The 21,245-nt window shown below is 40.0% G+C and overlaps 1 pseudogene; it reads right to left on the bottom strand.

The window, feature by feature from the left end:
- Nucleotides 1-19,064: 19,064 nt before the first annotated feature.
- LOC122817120 lies at nt 19,065-19,187 on the bottom strand (annotated as a pseudogene).
- Between the last annotated feature and the right edge of the window lie 2,058 nt (nt 19,188-21,245).

Raw genomic sequence — 21,245 nt, 5'->3', positions numbered from 1 at the left:
TAAAGAAACTCCAGCTCTACTGAGTTGCATACCGCCTACTCAGAGGCGATCTGTGTCTGACGTATAAGACCATGTCCAACCCAGAATTAATGGACATGCTTCACCTCAGGAAATCCAAATCCCTTAGAGCTGCACACTCCAGGGACTTGAACCTCAGCACAGAAATAAATAGGACATGCTGGAGGGACAGATTCATATCCCAGAGGCTCCCCTCACTCTGGAACAAAATCCCAATCCATGTTAGGCAGAGCCCCTCACTGACCCTCTTCAAGAGAAATCTTGACGAATGGATGGGAGATCGTAAGTTTACCCCTGGGATCTCTTCTGTGTCCCTGCTTGACAGAGGTACAGTAAACTAACCTTAAAAGGGCTACCTTCTGTGACCTACTATACAGAGGCACAGTCAACTAATCTAAAAGGGTGTCGAAAGCCAAACACACTCTGGCTACGCTTATAAATGCCATAGGGCAGATAGCCTAGTATCAACCTATGAACCTATGAACCTATGATGCCTGGTCGAGGTAGTAATGAGCCAGTCATCCAGATATGGAAACACCTGGAAAGCTTGCAGTCTTAAGTGAACTGCTACTACTGCCATACATTTGTTGAATACTCTAGGGACTGTGGTGAGGCCAAAGAGCAGAACTCTGAACTAGTAATGTCTGACACCCAGCCAGAAGTTTAAGTGCCTTCTGTATTGTCTGTTTATCTTATGTGATAGTATGCATCATGAAGGTCTGTTGAGCACATCCAGCCATCCTTGCCCAAAAAAGGGAGAATTGACTGAACCATGACCATTCAAAACACGGTGAATCAAGCTGACTTGTTTAAGTTGCTGAGATCCAAAGCTGGTCTCCAGTCCCCTGTTTTCTTTGGCACTAAAAAGAACATTGAGTAAGTTCCAGACTCTATCTGGTCTGCCGGGACTTCTTGGATGACTCTTTTTTCTAGCAGCTTTTGTATTCGAATTGCTGCTTGTTCCCTCTGACTGAGTGGAACATTGGGGATTTTTCCTGAGATTGGAGGTGGAAGCAGGGGAGCCAGCAGGATTTATTGCAGCAGATGCAAACCCAGAGCCCCCCACTCAGCCCCTCATGCAGCCATTCCAGTGTCCCATTACTTGGCTATTTCTCCCCAGTTGCCATAGACACTGTTCAGAACTCTCACTGTGCATACTGTTATATGCTTTACTTCTACAATGATTACAGATTTTTGGATTTAATTCATAACTTTTATTTAAAATTTTATAGCACAAACACTGATAAACATTTGCTAAACAAAGCAATATTCTTACAATGAAAACAGACTTAGCATTAAAGCTCCTCTACCTTTGAAACTCACATTCACTGAAACACTGAAGCCAACATTCAAAGAAAATGCATCTGGCCAGTGGTGGGTTAAGTTTACCTTTCAACTGCTTTCAAATCATAGGCCCCTTGCACACATTTTTAGGACCATGCAAACGTTCTTTGATTCATCTTCCTGATTGTATTAATTATAATGTATAATAATTGAATTATATGCCTTATATAATACAGTACCACTTGTTAGAGTGTGTTTTAAATTTATAGTTTTGAACATTTTTCCAGTAAGCAATGAAACAAAACATATGAAACAATAATGACAAACCACCCAAGTCAGGAGATTTCAACCATAAAAGGCCACTCAAACTTCTGTCATTACAATCCACCAATATCAGTCAATATGCATAATCTCTGCAGAAGTAAAAGTCATCTGAATAATTCCACATTAAAGAGATCTGAAAGTAAAGAAGAGGTTGTTGCTAGAAATCAACTTTATATTTCAGTGTTTCATCTACAAATCCAGTGCCTGCTGCCCTTGAAGAATAAATTTCCTATGTTATGTAAAAAAATGGTAAGCTAGTATGTTGCAATAGGGAATGGGTGGCAAACTGAAAACAGGTTCATAGTTACCAGGCATCTCACACAAAGCAGGACATGCTCAGGACTGCACCACCCCACCACCTTAAAATACAAATCTACATGTTGTGGGAGTAGAGCCTACAGTCCTCTGCATCAAGATGCAATTATGGTACCTGCTGTGCTACTAATACTGCTTTAAAATTCTATACCAGTTGCACATTTTAAGCAGGCTTGACATGAGCAGCAGTAAACCTCTCTTCCTTTGAAGCTCACAATTCCTTGAAAATGCACTTGAAAATAAATTCTACCTGCTAACTGTAACAAGGGCATTTCACTCTCTGTCACACACATGCACACTTCTACATTTTAGTGCAAGAAATCTGGACAAAGCCTAAAATAAATAGGGACAGATTATAAATCTTGCTCTTACGAATTTAGAAAATTGCTAGAAGAACAAGATTTGTGTTAGTATGCATTTTCCTAAAGGATATGACTGTGACAAAGGAAATACTGCCAGCCCAGCTATCTGGAATTTTGTAAATAAGTCTGTGTCATCTGTGAATATTAATATGATTTATAAAGAAGTGTGACAGAAGGAGATACTGCCAGTACAGCTCTCTGGAATTTTGTAAATAATCATACGTCATTTGTGAATATCAACATGATTCGTATGCTTGTCTTACAAATGTATTAGAACTATAGGTTATGTGTATATTATACTACAGGTGCAGAAGTGTGTGTTGAACAGGATTTGTACAGTACTGAGCTTCAAGGATGTGTCCACAGTGTATCCTACTGGAAAAGAACAGAAATATATATAAGCTATATACCTGTGCAAATGTATATGTTTTAACAGTACAGTAGAAACTAAAACATACAGAGTTATCTTGCAAAACTTCAAGAAAATAGTTGAAATTAAATTGTTTTATAATTGTGCTATGAAAGTTATCTTTCAGTTTCAGTCAACAGGAGACATGATGTCTACACTAGGGGATTCTTGTTTTGTAAGTGTTTTATTGTTTTATGTTCTCTAGCAGTTACAAACATCTGAAGGCTATGTATTTTCACAAAGAGATGTTAAATGTGGGTAGTTTCTGACACTGGGGATTTAGCTTGGGAACTAAAGTCAGGTGATAAAAAGTGATGTCATTCAAGCTAACCCAGCAGTAATAGTTGATATTAATTTAAGAACTCTCTGAGATAGAGAAACAGCACATTTTGTATTTGTCTTAGACCTGACAACATCCACTCATTACCGCCTTCTGCATGTGCCTTGCTGTAAGTAAGTTTCTAGGGCATAGTAACTCTTTTAGATTCATATAGGAATATAGTAAACTTTAGCTTAGATGTTTTCTTTATTTATTTGAGACTGTCTTGCAATGTTGTTTTAAATATTTTCTGTGATTTTGAACTCTGATGCAACTGATTACTTACTGAGTATTGTATTGTTCTTTTATTATTTATTATTAAATATATTTCACTCTTTTCATTGTGGCTGGTCTGTGTAGAGACATTTAAGCTCTTAGACTATTTCCATATCTATTTGGTGACACTGTACAGGCCACTCCTAAATAGGTTTGCTTTCGGTCAGACTACCATTTGGATTAATAGTAACATTACAGAGTAGTAATGGGCACCCTTTGCCTTATGGTAGCTGATAAGAGTGGCTGATAGCAGTTGGAACTCCCTTATAGTCTGGGCAGAAGCGAGCATAGCTAGTAAACCTGCACCAGCATTTCCCAGGAGTGTGAGTGTGTGTGTGTGTGTGTGTGTGTGTGTGTGTGTGTGTGTGTGTGTGTGTGTGTGTGTGTTTGTATATAAATCAAATCTCAAAGAGCGTGTGTGTCAGCTACTTGGGCAGGGACATGAACCACTGGTTGGACAGAGAGGTACTGGAGATTATGGTTTGGCCACTAAGCTGATATCTCAGCCCTATAGCTGTGCCAGTGAGGAGTCTTACTGGGGATCTGGGGAAAGACGGAGAAACCAGCCCCAGACTGACTGTGATCTCTGTGTGCTCTTAGGAGAAATTGCACTTTACTGTGTGTGTACTTGTCATCCTCCCAGTTTGTACGTCTCCCACTGTTGCCAGTGGTGAGGATTGATGCGCCTTTATTACTGGGTCGGTGCAGGAGTGTCACATATTAATTGGTAGGCAGTGGTGGGATAGCCACATCACATATTAATTGGCTTGTGGTGGTGTGGATATTGAATTCCTGTAGTCTGTAAACTGTGGTCACTGAAAGCGTTTGTACTCTCAATCAGCCACACAGTGAATATTCAGAGTTTCAGATCAAACTTGTTTTATTATTTTTTTTTTTGTTAGCTTAATTAGTCTGGGAGAGCAGACAAGCATGTCAGCAGAGGAGTATAGTATGCTGACAAGGAGCCAGTTGGCTGAGATGTGCCAGACTAAAGGACTGGTGCATGGTAACCTGACTAAAGCAGAAATGGTTGCAGCCTTGGGCACAGCTGCATCACACACCAGCAACCAGGAGGACAATCAGACTGGCCTTGGGAATGTACAACTCTCAGAAAATGGACAGTTCAACCTTTGCACAGAGGACTTAAAAATCTGTCTGGAGTTAAAGAGACTTGAACTGGAGGCCAAATGGGTGGAAACAGAATCAGCAGAGAGACTGCGGAAGGAGAAACAAATGGAAATAGAAACAGCAGAGAGACTGAGACATCTGGAAGCTAAGGAGAATGAGATGCAGAGGCAACGTGAGAAGGAGATGCTGACTCGTTGCCAGAGTCATGGAGGTAATGGGGAAGGGAGTAACCAAACCCCAGAAGCAACAAATGTCAGTAAATTTCTTTCATAATTTACAGAGGGGGATAATTTTGATAGTTTCATTCATATGTTTGAAAGGGTATGTAAACAGTATAATGTTGACCAAAGGCTCTGGGTATGGTTCCTGACCCCATTACTCCATGGTAAAGCTGTAATTGCTATTTCTAAATTGTCTGATACTGATTGCTTAAATTATTATACTGTAAAACACTGTCTTTTAGAATGCTTAACATTAACACCTGAAGCTTATAGAAAAAAGTTTTGTGAGCAGAGACGCAAGGTAGATGAAAGTGTGTGTGAATATATAGCTGAACTAAGCACTTATTTTCATAGGTGAGTGAGTGGATGTCAGGTCATCACTTTTGATGGGCTGGCAGACCTTTTGGTGAGGGAACAAGCTCTTAGCAGTTTGCCTAAGGACATGAGAATCTGGTTAGCTGATAGGCAATGTAATACTGCAGATGAGTTGGGGAAGAAGGGAGACCTATACTTATTAAGGAGGGCATCACTGCACAGGAAAGGGAAACCCAGTGCTGTGATTGGGTCTAAGGGAAGCCATGGTGGGCAGCCTAGACCACCACAACAGAGTCCACCAGTAGCAGGGGAAGCCACTAGTCCAGGTACATTTCCAAGACCAAGGGTTAAGTGCTTTAAATGCAACCAGTGGGGCCATGTAGCATATAGATGTCCATGGAGGCAAGGTGGGGAACAAAAGGTGGGAGAGACAGTATGTAGGAATGACAAAATGCCAGCAGTTAGTTGGCTCGTGGCAACAAGGGTACCAAACTACCATAGGAGGTTATATCCTGTCTTAGTTAATGGGAAAGAGGCCATTGCTAAGAGTGACACAGCTTCTGACCTAACCATTGTGAAGCCTGCAGTGGTTAAAGAGGAGCACTGCTTGATTGGGCAGTCTACTCCAATCAGAGCTTTAGGATGGACCCCATTCCAAATACCTTTGGCTAGGGTTCACCTTGACTGGGAAGGTGGAAAAAGAAGCCAGCAAGTAGGTGTGTTTGAGGATATCCCTGTAGATGTCCTGATAGGGAATTATTTTGATAATGCAGTACCATGTGTGCATGCAGTTACATGTAGTCAGGCTTTGAGACAAGCATGTGGGTCATGGGGTCTGGTAGCCTGGGGGAGACCCAGACAGATTGCACACTTGCAGCCAGGACTGGTGAGGTGGTTACTTCAAGGAGGGAGCTAGCCTTTTAGCAGTGAGACTGAAGGTGAGCCACAGCGGCTTGTGGGTACTGATGTTCCCTTGGACAGAGTGACTGCAAGGGCAGAGGTGAATAGTAGTACCCTGGCTGACAGTGAGGCACTGCTGTCAGAGGATACCAGACTTCCTGTGGAAGGGGAGCTGTGAAGGGTTACAAAGAGAGAGAGGCCTGATGGACATAACTAGTGAGGCACCTGATTTTCAAGGGAAGGGGAAATCTGTATACTGGGACAAAGGGTTACTGTATAGAGAGTGGACCCCTGAGGCAGGGCTAGAGGGTGAGAGAATACAGCAGTTGGTAGTGCCCAGAGCCTACCATCTGGCACTTCTAGCCATAGCCCAAGATATTCCCTTTGCAGGTCATATGGGCATAAAGTGTACATAGAGATGTATTATGCAGAACTTTTATTGGCCTGTGATTTCTAGAGATGTAACAGGGTACTGCAGGACCTGTGAGCAGTGCCAAAAGGTAGGCAAGGCAGAAGACAAGGTGAAAGCTCCATTGATACTTTTGCCTGTGGTTGAGGAGTCATTTCAGAATGTAGATATGGATATTGTGGGGCCTCTGAGTACCCCGAATTTCACAGGGCAAAAGTATATCCCAGTGGTAGTAGATTATGCTACCAGATACACTGAGACAGTGTCTCTGTCCTCTACTGAGGCAGAAAAGGTGGCAAATGCTTTGTTACAGATTTTCAGCAGGCTAGGTTTCCCAAAACAAATACTGACTGACAGAGATGTCAATTTCACGTCAGACCTACTGGCTTGTCTGTGGAAGCACTGTGGGGTGAAGCACCTAAATATGACCCCCTACCATCCCTAGACTAATGGTCTTGTTGAGAGGTTAAACTCTACACTCAAGTCCATGCTACGGGCATTTGCAGACCAACTCATTACAGCCGAGTGACGTCTCCAGGCATTTCTACAGTTACACCCTACTGCTCCTCTAGGCATCAAATATTGCCTGTTGATATTTGCATTAATAATTCCAAAACCATGTTACATACAAGGTATCAGAAAATGTTATCTTGAAGCATACATGAGAGCAAACACAATTGTATTGATATATGACCTCTGTCAATGGGTATTTGTTAAAAATGTATGGTGATAACTTCATTTTTTAAATGCTGAAGCCACGCCCACTAGGAGTTAAAGGTACACACTCAAAAGAGCTCTACTGGAGGGAATGAGTTAAGAGGGAGTGGGACAAATATTTGCCCCATCTGTTGTTTGCTTACAGAGAGGCTCCCAGGAATCCACAGGTTTTTCACCCTTTGAATTGCTGTATGGCCATTGGGTGAGTGGACCTATAGATTTGATTTGTGATGAGTGGGAGGGTGAGTGTGAATCCCACAAGGGTTCTGTTGTGGCAAATGTCCTAAGCCTCAGGGCAAGGCTCAGGGAACTCATGGGCTTGGCCCAAGAGAACCTGACAGAAACCCAACAGCAGAAAAAGGGTACTGGAGATCTTGGTTTGGCTATTCAGCTGAGATTGCAACCCTATAGCTGTGCCAGTGGGGTGTTTTATTGGGGATCTGGGGAGAGAGGGAGAAATCAGCCCCAGACTGACCTACAATAAAGGACTTTTGCCATTTTTATTACTGCCTTCTGTTTGGTGCCTTTGTAGTGATTTCTACTGGTTTTTACCGTTGGTGACTGCAGTTTATATTTTGTGGAGTGTGGACCTTGGACTTGCGTAATGCCTGTTTCCTTCCGTTGCTCATTGCTACTTCTTTTTCATTACGCTTAAAAAAATGTTTTTCATTAAAAAAAATGAATCTCCCAGTCAGCTGGTTCTAAAGGGTGAAAGTGCACCCCTTGCACCTGCCTGCGGGTACCCCTGGGTGGAAGAGAAAAGGGTATTATATAGCCTCTGGAAATTTCTTTCTTTTCTTTTGTTTCTTAACAAAATTTCTTTTGTTATGTCTAGCCAGGCTCTCTGGTGCAGAAATAATCAACCCTCAATTGCCTCCAGAGGTGGACAATTGGGCCTCCTTTCAGAAGTGCTGGTAAAGTCTGTCAAGAAAGAATCTCTGGACCCCTAGTTTTGTGGGTCACCTATGCTACAGGGGCATCTATGACCATTGGAGTTCCCTCCTCTGCCCCTGGGGGAATTTTTATCCACGTGTCCTGGAAAGGACCCTGGAAGTTTTTGAACTACATCTTTTGATCACATCATTCATTCCTAGAAAAGGATCTTTGAGGGGTTAAAAAACATAAGTCCATGGTAGATGGGGTCTTTACATTTTTCTCACACCTAGATTATGTGTCCTTCACTTCAGGGCCAAACAAAGAAGTGCTGTCAAAAGGAGCATTGATGAATGACTTGAAGGACTCTGCAAAATCACACAAGTGCTTCCAGGCACGTCTCCTGATGACAATGCCTGAACCTGCTGCCCTTGAGGTTCCTTCAGCTACATGCAAAAAGAGCCTCATGGAGGAATTGGAAATAGATTGTAGGATAGCCAAATGAGAAGTCACAGATGAATGGAACCTTTGCAGAAATGGATCCTGACAGGGAATTTGATAGTTACTTAATCAAATCCTTCTGAAATCTTGTAAAATGTGCCAAATAATTCAGTGACCATAAGGCAAAGGTAATTGAAGCATAGACACACTTTCTAAAAACTGTCCACTGCCCTTGACTCCCTGTTAGGGGGATGAACAGTGGAAGTCTCCTCAGCAAGTTCCTTTTTGGTGGTCACTGCCATGACCATGGTATCAACAGGCATGCCTTTACCCAAGAACTGCTTGTCGAAAGGTAGTGCCATAATCTTGTCTGGTCTCCTAGGTATTAGTTCAACTCCGTTGGGTTCTTTCCACCTCCGCCTAGAGATTAACTCAATAAGCTCATTGATGGGTAGAGTAACCCAGGAGGTAGATGGGCCAGGACCAAATGCCTCCAGGAATACAGACTCCTCAGATGAAGGGTAGCTGACAGTTCAGCCAACTCTTTGCTTTAGGACCTTGAGGATGTCTCCAAATGAGATATCTTCAGGAGGTAACCGTGGGGACCCTTCAAATTCACAAAAGTCTGTATCTTTGGTGACCAACTCCTCTAGGGAATCCAAGTGCTTCCTCTTATATGTCTTCTTCCAAGGAACCTCTTCAGTGGGATGCTCTGGGGAGGTATCAGAAGAAATCAAGATACCCTGGTGGGATGTCTGAGGGTACTGGACTGGCTGTCTCTGTGACAAACAGTGATGAGGCTCTGAACAAAGAGACATCAAGGTAGAAGAGTTAAGATCTGAGGAGGTTGGATCCATCCATTCTGCTGAAGTAGAGAAGACCCTCTTTACATCCTCAAAGGCAGACCACTCCAGAGAAAGGGAAGACCTTGCATCTGAAAAGACAAGCTTTTGGACCGCACTTCTCCCCTGCCCCAAAGACAATCTCCCCAAGGTAGAAGCCAGATGTGGAGCTATCCAATGCTGAGGCTCCAAGGTGCAGAGATGGCTCCTAGAGCTTCAGAGTCAACTTCAACACCTCAGATCTGACATGGAAGCTTCAGCTCCAAAAGCTCTCCAGATCCTATGGAACCAGAGCACACGGAGTAAGCTTCAGATCTGAAGATACTACTATCTTCAGATCTGAGCCTGATGGAGCAGGGCTACTCAGATCCAGGGACTCTGAGACAGCTGAAAGAGTCAGAGGAGGAACTTGTAGTGGGGGTGTAGTAGAAGAACAGACCTCCTGACCAGAAGGGGTAGGAGCCGGTAAAACACCCATCTGACCCTGCACCAAGAGAATCTTCTTTACCACTCTTTCCACATCATCCTCAGTCAAACTCCTGGAAGAATGAGTGGGGATAATAGAGGGTGACCTGGATTGCTCCAAGAAATGTGAAGGTACCCTTGATGACACTGGAGTTACAGAAGGTGAATATTTATTTCTAGGTAGGAAAAAAATATTGGAGTTGGTAGGGGTGAAAGCAATCTGATCTGATGCTTTTTTCATCGTATCTGAGGAAGTCAGATCCAATAACTTTTTCTTTTTTGGATCTGATGGTGAGGTCAGATCATTCTTAGTCCTTTTCTTGGACAGTTCTGAAATACTAGATGCTGTAGAAGGCTTAGGAGAAGATTTTGATTGATCTCCAGATAAAATGTCTCCAAAAGCTGAAGGAAGCAAGCCTTTTAATATCAATTTCTTTTTCCTTTCAACATGAGCCCTGGGGTTAAATCCATGGCACATGGAACAATCTTCCTGAAGATGCAAGTGACCTAAACAGTATACACATAGCTGGAAGTTTGTGCCCACATGTAACACTTTTCTTAAAACCTGTATAGCCCTTTTTTGCCATTACTGATAAACAACAATCACAGCCAAACTAAAAGCAATAAAGGTTTAGGCATTTTTTTTTAAACAGCAGGAAATAAGAAAGGAAAACTACCAACAATTGTATTAAAAAGTAGAACTACATCAACTCTAGAGAGGAAAACAATCCTATTGATAGTATTCAAGAGGTACTAACCATATGGAAGCTTTAAAAGGGGGAAAATACTAACATGGTATTTTAGAAGTGTACAAATGTACAGAAAGGTAAGGGACAGACAAAACTTACAAAATTAGCAGGAAGAAAATTGAAGAGAAACAAAATTATATAAATTTAAAAATTATAATAACACTTATCTGCTCAAGAGCTAAGGTCAAACACTTCTTCGCATAAATGGTGGCAAATAACATCTGAGGTACTTGGGGTTGGTGCATTATGGGTAAGGGAGACGTTTGAGAGTTTTGGTTGCCAGAAACTTTAGCAATGGCTGAGTCAGCTCCAATGGATCAAATCCAAGCCCATTAGTTGAGGATAAAATGAAAATTGACAACATCATATCAATGGTTAGAAGTACAGGTTTGTGAGCTAATTCTGCCTGTGGTGTATGTATGCTTTTGGTAACAGGAGAGGGACTGGTAATTTGCCATAGGTAAGTTTCAGCTGTGGTAAAGAAAAATGTAAACTGGAAATACCTTTCACATGAAAACTTAATAGTTGCATGGGAGGGATGAAGTAAAGCAGGAGGGTAGGAAAGAAAGAAAGACTGCCGCTGTGTGTGAGAAAGAAAGGAAGAGAAACAAAGAAAGGAAGTATGGAATGAAGAAAAGTGAAGGAAGGAAGGAAAAATATAATAAAAAACACAGAAACTGGTGGTCTCAAAACTTCATTGATGAGCTCAGTCACAATAATTCTCAAAAATCATGAAACCTAGATAGTGTTCCAAAGGAACAGGCCTTTATTCATCACAGACAAGAGATCCTCAGTAACAAAAAAAATCAGAAATATTTTACAAAGTTAAACATCGGTTTTATACACTTAAAAGTAAGTGTGGAAAATAATACATATTGTTTAATTTTAAACCATCCTATTCAAGGCAAACAATATAAACAGGGTCGTAAAAAGTGCATTTTAGAACTGCAAGTGCCAATCCCCACACACTACTACTGATTAGGTTAAACTAAATCCTAGTTAAGGAAAACACTACCTATCTATTTGCAACCCACATTCCCAAATCAGGTATACTGTATTAAGAAAAGCATAACATACGCATAAAAAGATTGACTTTTAATTAACATTGCTTTCGGCTAACTATTGTCTTCAACAGGTCTGTGACAAGAACTAAAATCATATGTATAGGTAGATACGTAAACTAGATTGATACAAGAAAAACACATAACTATCTAATCATAAACATTATCTAACTATAAATAATACTATAAATATAAATATATATGTGTCTATTTATATCTAATATGTATTAATGTGCATAAAAAAGAAGTTATGTACACACCATTATGTTCCATCTGTGTTGTCCATTTTTATTTATCCTCAACATATGGATTCAGTTCTGGGCTTCAGAACCAACTTGCCAGTTACTACCGCTCACAATAGCCAAAAACTCTCAGGCTTAACCCATACGCACAATGCTCCTCTCCTAGTTACCTCAGACCGAGTTTGCTGTAAAACAGACTGAATGAAAAACCCCAAAAGCCTTCGACCACATCTGGAACCATATAACAATAACAATAAGTGATATATATCCATTATCTGTTCCACCAAAAACTTCAAGGGCAGGGGAAAGGAGGGAGGGGAGTCAAGGATAAATGAAAATGGACAACACAGATGGAACATTACGGTGAGTACATAACATCTTTATCTGATGTTGCTAATTTTCATTTTATCCTCGACATATGGGGCAGAATCCCCAGCTTCCTCTTGCACTTTATCTTCTTAGGGACCTCCTCAGTGGGGTGATCTTATTAGGTATCATAAGAGGAGAGAATTGTTATCTGGGACTCCTGGTGGAATATCTGGTCATGAGGAGGAAAGGAACACTTGCTCTGAAGTGGAAGGGGCTGACTGCTCGACTGAGGCAGTCAGGGCTCTCTCCATTGCCTCAAAAGCTGGCCCCATCGGAGAGGAAAGGGAACCTAGAACCAAGAAAGACTGCCTCTGAACCATGGTCACTCTCTGCTCAGAAGAGACAACTTCCAAGACTGAAGCCAGAGCCGAGCTGATCCATGCCAATGCTCCAAGGTACAGAGAAGGCTCTGAAGAAATGAGTCAACTGTCTTCCACCAGAGCCAACAGGACAGACTCAGCCCTGAGAGGTCTCCGAATCTGACTGGACCAAAGACCTATGATTAAGAACTAGTTCTGAAGACAAGGATATCTCCAAAACCAATACAGTCGGTGCCATTTGGGTCAGAGCCGAGGACTCTAATGCATCAGATGAAGTCAGAGGAGGAAAAATCAGAGGGGTAACAGAAGGTTCAGCTTCTATACCTGACGGGACTGGAGTCAAAGTGGTACCTGACAATCTTCTCACCCAGGGTATCTTTTTCACCAGCTTCTCCGCATCATCCTCAGTTAAGCTCTTGGGGGAATGGATAGAAAGGGTGGAAGGCATACCTCACAACCACTTAGTGCAAGAAATCTAGACAAAGGCTGTAAAATGGGGGGACAATGGGCCAAACATAGGGTTATATTTTAAATATTTCTCTTATAAACTTAGAAAGTTGCTAGAGTAACAGTGTTTGTTTTAGCATACATTTTTCTGAAGAATATGAGGTCTGAAACTGAAATGTATGTCATTATTTACTGACATCAGATCATTACAGTGATTTACCAGAAAAATACAAATTTTATGAGGAACAGACCAAAAATATGAGCCAAATATCTGGACATTCTGTGAAAATCTGGGCAGTTGAGAGGTATGGTAGAGGGTGATTTTGGCTTTTCCAGAAAGGGCAAAGGCAGCCTTCCTACAAAGATGTCCATAGAGGGTGAATATGAAGTACTTGGAAGACTTATAATGGATGACTCCTCAAATTGCTTACTTGGTGCTGAAGTAGTTGGCAATGAAGGAAATGTCTGCTCTGATAATTTTGCTGTTGAATATTTCAAATGCTTCTGCACCAAAGTGCTAGGTGCTAAAGACTTTGTGTGTTCCAATAAACTCGGTTCCATAGGTCCCTTTGGGACCAACGTTTTAGTAGTGGAGTCAGTCGATTCCAAGGGTTCCAAAGTTACCAAAGACTTAGCCCTTTTTGAGGACGGTTCTGACAGGGTAGAAGGCACCAATAGGCTTTTCTTTTTTGGTTTCTCCAAAGCTTTAGAAAAAGAAGATGAGGAAGAAGAGGAAGAAGAGGAAGACACATTGGTCTTGCTCTTGACTTTCTCAGAACCAAATAAAGCCTCACTGAAGTCTGATGGAAGCATACCCTTCAAAATAAGTTTATGTTGATGTCCTACTAGTGAACTGTGACTGAAACTATGACATACTGAGCAGTCTTTTTGAAGGTGAACAGGGCCCAGGCAATAGACAAACAGCAAATGACTGTCTGACATAGGAATTTTGTGCCCACATTTCTGGCATCTTTTGAATCCATTAAGGGCTTTAGGTTTATCAGCCATACGGAAGAGATTTCAAACTTTCCAATAATGGCATTAACAGGTCAACTATAGAAGCCACACACACACACACATACACACACACACACACACACACACACACACACACACACACACACACACACACACACACACACATGCAGGAAGGCCTCGCAAACAGGAACACTCACTATAATAATAAACAAAGATTTTTTTTTTGGAAGGAAAAGACAGAAGGTAGAAAAAGAAACTATATAGTTCAGACTACACTGAGGTGTACAGAAGAAAAAAGAATGAAGGAGAGGACAAAAGGGTTTGAAAGTAGTGGTTAGGTTAACGACTAATAAGTAGTGGGTAGGTTTACGACTAATAAGTAGTGGATAGGTTAACATCTAATAAGCTCAGCAATAAAGAAGAAGAAGCTCTTTCAAAAAAGAGAAATATATTTATAGAATAACAGCTTGAGAGCAATAACAAATGGGTCTGTCATAAAGAGCAGCAAATGAGGTCTGAGGTAACTAAGAGAAGAGCACTGTGGGTAAGGGTTAAGCTCGAGAATTTTTGGCTATCGCAAGCTGTAGTAACGGCTGAGTCAGTTCTGAAGCTTGGAACTGAACCTATATGTCAAGGATAAAATGAAAATTAACAACATCAGATACTAAGTTATTTATAGCTCAGAAAAAAAATATTTTATTAACAGCTCGGAAAAACTGTCATGACAGTTTTCATGCTTACAGCCCCCAAAAAAATGCATATTCAATGAAAACCAGTAGAAAAACCACACAAAAATATATATAAACATATAAAACAGTGGATTAAATTAACTAGTAATGTATAAAAGTGTGCAGGTGTGTACATGAGTGTGCATGAGTGTGCATCTGTATGCTAAATGGGGAAATTATACCAATATTTCATGGTAATACTTCATGGTAACAGCAGCATGAAAAAATGGGTATTTTGTATTTACCGTTTAAATCTCTGGTTTGATGCAAGAGTGCACTAAATCCAATCAAATTAGAACTGAGGTTAAAGTAACTAAACATATATACATTCATATACATACTACACATTATTTTTTATTTTTTAATATGTTTTGGTACCTTTAGTACATAAAAATATTTCTTTAAAAATTCCCTATAAAATTTACAGATTATGTGGCAGCTGATGTAAATTCAATACGGTGTTATTACAGCAATAGTAGTTAAGTCCTAGTTTTCTGAATGCATTAATTTCAACTGCCAGCATAATTTTCTGAATGCATTAATTTCAACTGCTAGCATAATCTTTTTTCTCCAAAGACACCCCTGACATCCCCTTCAAGCTCCTCCATCTCCACACAGTCCAGAATGATAAATTTAAAATCAGAATGTCTGGGGTGTTCTAATAAGTGTTTGGATAAGGCATTCTCCTGGCATTTACATCTGATGTCAGAATGGCGACCTGAAATCCTCCTTTTCAGTTTACTCATAGTCTTACCCACATAAAATAAATGACAGTCATTACACATGGCCCTATACACAACTTTTTCAGTATTACAGTTATCATCTGCTGAAGATTTCACCATCTTTTTAAGACAGGGGCACTCAAACGAGTCACACCCCATCAAGTATTCACAGAAAGTGCAGTTAGGTGGCCCACAGATTTTAGTGTTCATGTCATCCTGGTGTTCCTTATTTTTCCTTTCCCACACAGCTATGAATGCTTCTGTTCTTTTTATATACAGGGTGATTTTGGCCTTTCCAGAAAGGGCAAAGGCAGCCTTCCAACAAAGATGTCCATAGAGGGTGAATATGAAGTTCTTGGAAGACTTATAATGGATGACTCCTCAAATTGCTTACTTGGTGCTGAAGTAGTTGACAATGTAGGAAATGTCTGCTCTGATAATTTTGCTGTTGAATATTTCAAATGCTTCTGCACCAAAGTGCTAGGTGCTAAAGACTTTGTGTGTTCCAATAAACTCGGTTCCATAGGTCCCTTTGGGACCAACGTTTTAGTAGTGGAGTCAGTCGATTCCAAGGGTTCCAAAGTTACCAAAGACTTAGCCCTTTTTGAGGACGGTTCTGACAGGGTAGAAGGCACCAATAGGCTTTTCTTTTTTTGGTTTCTCCAAAGCTTTGGAAAAAGAAGATGAGGAAGAAGAGGAAGACACATCGGTCTTGCTCTTGACTTTCTCAGAACCAAATAAAGCCTCACTGAAGTCTGATGGAAGCATACCCTTCAAAATAAGTTTATGTTGATGTCCTACTAGTGAACTGTGACTGAAACTATGACATACTGAGCAGTCTTTTTGAAGGTGAACAGGGCCCAGGCAATAGACAAACAGCAAATGACTGTCTGACATAGGAATTTTGTGCCCACATTTCTGGCATCTTTTGAATCCATTAGGGGCTTTAGGTTTATCAGCCATACGGAAGAGATTTCAAACTTTCCAATAATGGCATTAACAGGTCAACTATAGAAGCCACACACACACACACACACACACACACACACACACACACACACACACACACACACACACACACACACACACACATGCAGGAAGGCCTCGCAAACAGGAACACTCACTATAATAATAAACAAAGATTTTTTTTTTTTGGAAGGAAAAGACAGAAGGTAGAAAAAGAAACTATATAGTTCAGACTACACTGAGGTGTACAGAAGAAAAAAGAATGAAGGAGAGGACAAAAGGGTTTGAAAGTAGTGGTTAGGTTAACGACTAATAAGTAGTAGGTAGGTTTACGACTAATAAGTAGTGGGTAGGTTAACGTCTAATAAGCTCAGCAATAAAGAAGAAGAAGCTCTTTCAAAAAAGAGAAATATATTTATAGAATAACAGCTTGAGAGCAATAACAAATGGGTCTGTCATAAAGAGCAGCAAATGAGGTCTGAGGTAACTAAGAGAAGAGCACTGTGGGTAAGGGTTAAGCTCGAGAATTTTTGGCTATCGCAAGCTGTAGTAACGGCCGAGTCAGTTCTGAAGCTTGGAACTGAACCTATATGTCAAGGATAAAATGAAAATTAACATCAGATACTAAGTTATTTATAGCTCAGAAAAAAAATATTTTATTAACAGCTCAGAAAAACTGTCATGACAGTTTTCATGCTTACAGCCCCCCAAAAAATGCATATTCAATGAAAACCAGTAGAAAAAACACACAAAAATATATATAAACATAGAAAACAGTGGATTAAATTAACTAGTAATGTATAAAAGTGTGCAGGTGTGTACATGAGTGTGCATGAGTGTGCATCTGCATGCTAAATGGGGAAATTATACCAATATTTCATGGTAATACTTCATGGTAACAGCGGCATGAAAAAATGGGTATTTTGTATTTACCGTTTAAATCTCTGGTGTGATGCAAGAGTGCACTAAATCCAATCAAATTAGAACTAAGGTTAAAGTAACTAAACATATATACATTCATATACATACTACACATTATTTTTTTATTTTTTAATATGTTTTGGTACCTTTAGTACATAAATATATTTCTTTAAAAATTCCCTAAAAAATTTACAGATTATGTGGTAGCTGATGTAAATTCAATACGGTGTTATTACAGCAATAGTAGTTAAGTCCTAGTTTTCTGAATGCATTAATTTCAACTGCCAGCATAATTTTCTGAATGCATTAATTTCAACTGCTAGCATAATCTTTTTTCTCCAAAGACACCCCTGACATCCCCTTCAAGCTCCTCCATCTCCACACAGTCCAGAATGATAAATTTAAAATCGGAACGTCTGGGGTGTTCTAATAAGTGTTTGGATAAGGCATTCTCCTGGCATTTACATCTGATGTCAGAATGGTGACCTGAAATCCTCCTTTTCAGTTTACTCATAGTCTTACCTACATAAAATAAATGACAGTCATTACACATGGCCCTATACACAACTTTTCAGTATTACAGTTAGTGCCTGCTGAAGATTTCACCATCTTTTTAAGACAGGGGCACTCAAACGAGTCACACCCCATCAAGTATTCACAGAAAGTGCAGTTAGGTGGCCCACAGATTTTAGTGCTCATGTGATCCTGCCCTTCCTTATTTTTCCTTCCCACACAGCTATGAATGTTTCTGCTCTTTTTATATACAAAAGTAGGTGATCTTTTTATATACAAAACTAGGGTGATCTCCTAAAACCCTTACACACTGCTGATTGTCAGTGAGGGTGGCCCAGTTCTCATTAATAATGGCTTACTGTACTGAGATCCCAGGTGTAAGTTAGAATACAACTGTTATTACTTTTATCTTCTTTTGGGTACGGTGTCCCTGTTGCATAATTCTACCAAAAGGCTTATTCCACACAGGGACATTGTTAGTTTTAGAATCTCCAATGGGATCCAGGATTATATGTAACATGCTTCATTCATATCCTCTGGTTAAGAAATCATTTACAAGATCATTCATATTTTTGAGAAAAGGGGGGCAAATCTGTGGTAATGTGTGCTAATCTGTAGCCCTGTGATTTTATTACATTGTGCTTAGTTTTTACTGGATGTATACTGATATGTGAAGTAAGTAGTTCACTCTTTTTGGTTTCCTACACAAATTACTAATTAATTTTCCTCTGTCTTTATCAATACTGACAGTCATATCAAGGAATTGCACTGACTCTGAGTTGATGGAAGTAATACATTTCAGGAAGGACATGAAGTTACTGATGTAATGGATAAATTCAGTGAGTTTAGCTTTCTCACTTTCCCAGACTATGAATACATTGTCAATAAAGCAAAGGTCGATGGTCAGAAATCTCTGACATTCTTAATGTTGATAACAATTGTGTAGAATTATTTCTGTATTTTCTCTGTTAAAAGCATGTATGAAGAAGTAAAAATAATAAAGATTTATTATTGAAAAAAAAAAAAAGAAATCTCCGGCATTCACTTTGCAGTACAAATTCCTCCTCCCATATGACTAAGGCGACATTGGCCAGGTTAGAGCGCATAACAGCACCCATGGTTATTTCCCTCATCTGTTTGTAAGCCTAGCAATTGAAACTGAAAAAAAAAAATGTAACTCAACATCAAGTTTATTGGCATTCTAAAGTGTTCAGTGGAAAAAAAAGCATGCATGGCCTGTATTGAGAGAGAAGGACAGAAAAGAAATGCATTTGGACAAAAAAGATAAGTGTTGCAAATAAGAGTAACTGATTGGCTGTTTCTGAGTTTGGGGTTTGGAGAACTGTATGTATAAGAATGATTAGAAGTAAGGGCTTGTGAGCTAAGCATGCTAGAAAAAAAACAAACAGATCTGTTAGTTAGCTTAAGTTCAGGGAACCGCATGGATGCAATCACTCACTACCATAAATTGTCAACAAAAGTGTGCAGTGGAAGAGCCTCACCTTTGGGAAATCACCTTCTTGATCATGCTATTCTGCCTGACAGGTAAGTATGCCTTTTGTAACAGGAGAGGGATTGGACATTTCTTATAGGTAAATTTCAGGTGCTGTTAAGAAAAATGTAAAATGGAAATACCTTTCACAAGAAAACTGGATAGCGGCATGGGAGGTATGAAGGGAAGAAGGAGGGTCAGAAAGAAAGAAAGACTGTCAGTGTGTGCAAGAAAGAAAAGAAGAGAAAGAAAGGAAGTATGGAACAAAGAAAACAGAAGGAAGGAAGGAAAAAGGCATGCACTGCCTGTTTTGAGATGGAAAGACAGAAAAGTAGTGCATTTGGAGAAAAAAAGGTAAGTGTTTTAAATAAGAGTAAATGACTGGCTGTTTCTGAGTTAGGAGTTTGGAAAACTGTATGTACAACAATGGTTAGAATTATGGGCTTGTGAGCTCAGCATGCTAGAGGAAAAGAAACAGCTCTGTTAGCTTAACTTTAGGGAACTGCATGGATGCAATCCCTCACTACCACAAACTGTCAACAAAAGTGTGCAATGGTAGAGCCTTGCCCTGGGGAAACCACCATCTTGATCATGGCTTTCTGCCTCCCTGTTAAGTGTGCCTTTGGTAACAGGGGAAGGATTGGTCATTTGGCATAGGTTAAGTTTGACTGTGGTTAAGAAAAATATAAAATTGGAATGTCTTTCATATGAAAACATAATAGCTGCATGGGAAGGATGAAAGAAGGAAGAAGGGTAGGAAGGAAAAAAGAAAGAAAGACTGTCAATGCTGTGTGCAATAAAGAGAGGAAGAGAAACAAAGAAAGAAAGTATGGAGAGAAGAAAATGAAGGAAGGAAAACAGCATGCATGTCCTGTTTTGAGAGAGCTCCAAAATAACTGTATTTGGAGAAAAAAGCTAAGTGTTGTAAATAAGAATAAACTATTGTCTGTTTCTGAATTAGGTGTTTGGAGATTTGAATGTATAACAATGGGGAGAAGAGGAGAGGACAGCCTGCATAGCCTGTTTGGAGATAGAGAGAGAGAGAGACAGAAAAGAAAAAAACTGCATTTGCCGAAAAAGATAAGTGTTGAAATAAAAAAGATAAGTGTTGAAATAAGGGTAAATGACTGACATTTCCAGAGTTAAAAGCTTCAAGAATTAGCTTCAGGAATTGCATGCACAACATTGGGTGGACATACAGAACAGTGAGCTAGACATGCTACCAAAAAATAGATCTATTTTTTTTTGTCAGCTTAAAACCATAAATTATTCAGCTAAGTTTACCACCTCTGGGGAAATCACAAAAATCATTCCAACCAAACTGTTCAACAGAAGATCATAACAATGGGAGCAACCACATTATGGATCATAGCATTTTCCTACCAAATAAGTATACCTTTAATTACCCAGAACCAGCAAGGCTTGTGTTGTAAATGTCACTACCTGCCTGGGTGGTGAGTTTTTTTGCTTTTTTTGCAATGCTGTATGTGGTTAATGACAAACCCGGGACTGCACTCAAATATCACCTCTATATCCTTACTGTTACAACAAGAAAAGTCTGAGAAAAGTTTGCCATCTGCAGTAATATCCCACAATACTTTTCCCATCAACATTTTGCATTATGTTTTGTTTCTTCTCATTTCTGTTAGAATAGAGAGACTGGCTTTTTGTAAATGCAAAGGGCTTTTGAGTAACCTGATATAATTCTAGGTAGGCTAGTAAAAAGCTACTATCATTTCCTGCATCTCTTAAAAAATGTGTGAAAAACATGCTTTCCTGTTCATGGATTGCTTGAGCAGCTAGGATGCTCTGTTCAGCAGCTCATCTCAGACATACAGACAGCACTTGAAAACAAAGGACCCCTCTAAGTGGTTGAAACTGCACCCCCAGTTCCATAATGACATTCCAATACCCCAAATGAAATACATGAGTAACGGAGCCGAGCTTACACTTCTTGGAAGGTCAAGGTCATATCTGAGGCTTGTAAGAGCTGATGCTTCTTACTGGAGGAGTGGTCTACCAGCACTATTCTAGTGAGGCAGCTGTGCACACACATACATGATGCAGTCATTTTGCACCATACTAGGAGGTCATTTCACAGAGTTAAGGTTTGGCTGTG

Source organism: Protopterus annectens, chromosome 1.part1, assembly GCF_019279795.1.
Source record: "Protopterus annectens isolate FY-2018-M chromosome 1.part1, PAN1.0, whole genome shotgun sequence".
In the NCBI taxonomy this organism is placed as follows: domain Eukaryota; kingdom Metazoa; phylum Chordata; order Ceratodontiformes; family Protopteridae; genus Protopterus; species Protopterus annectens.
Note: the sequence above shows the minus strand (reverse complement) of the source record. Positions and strands in the feature narration are given on the sequence as shown.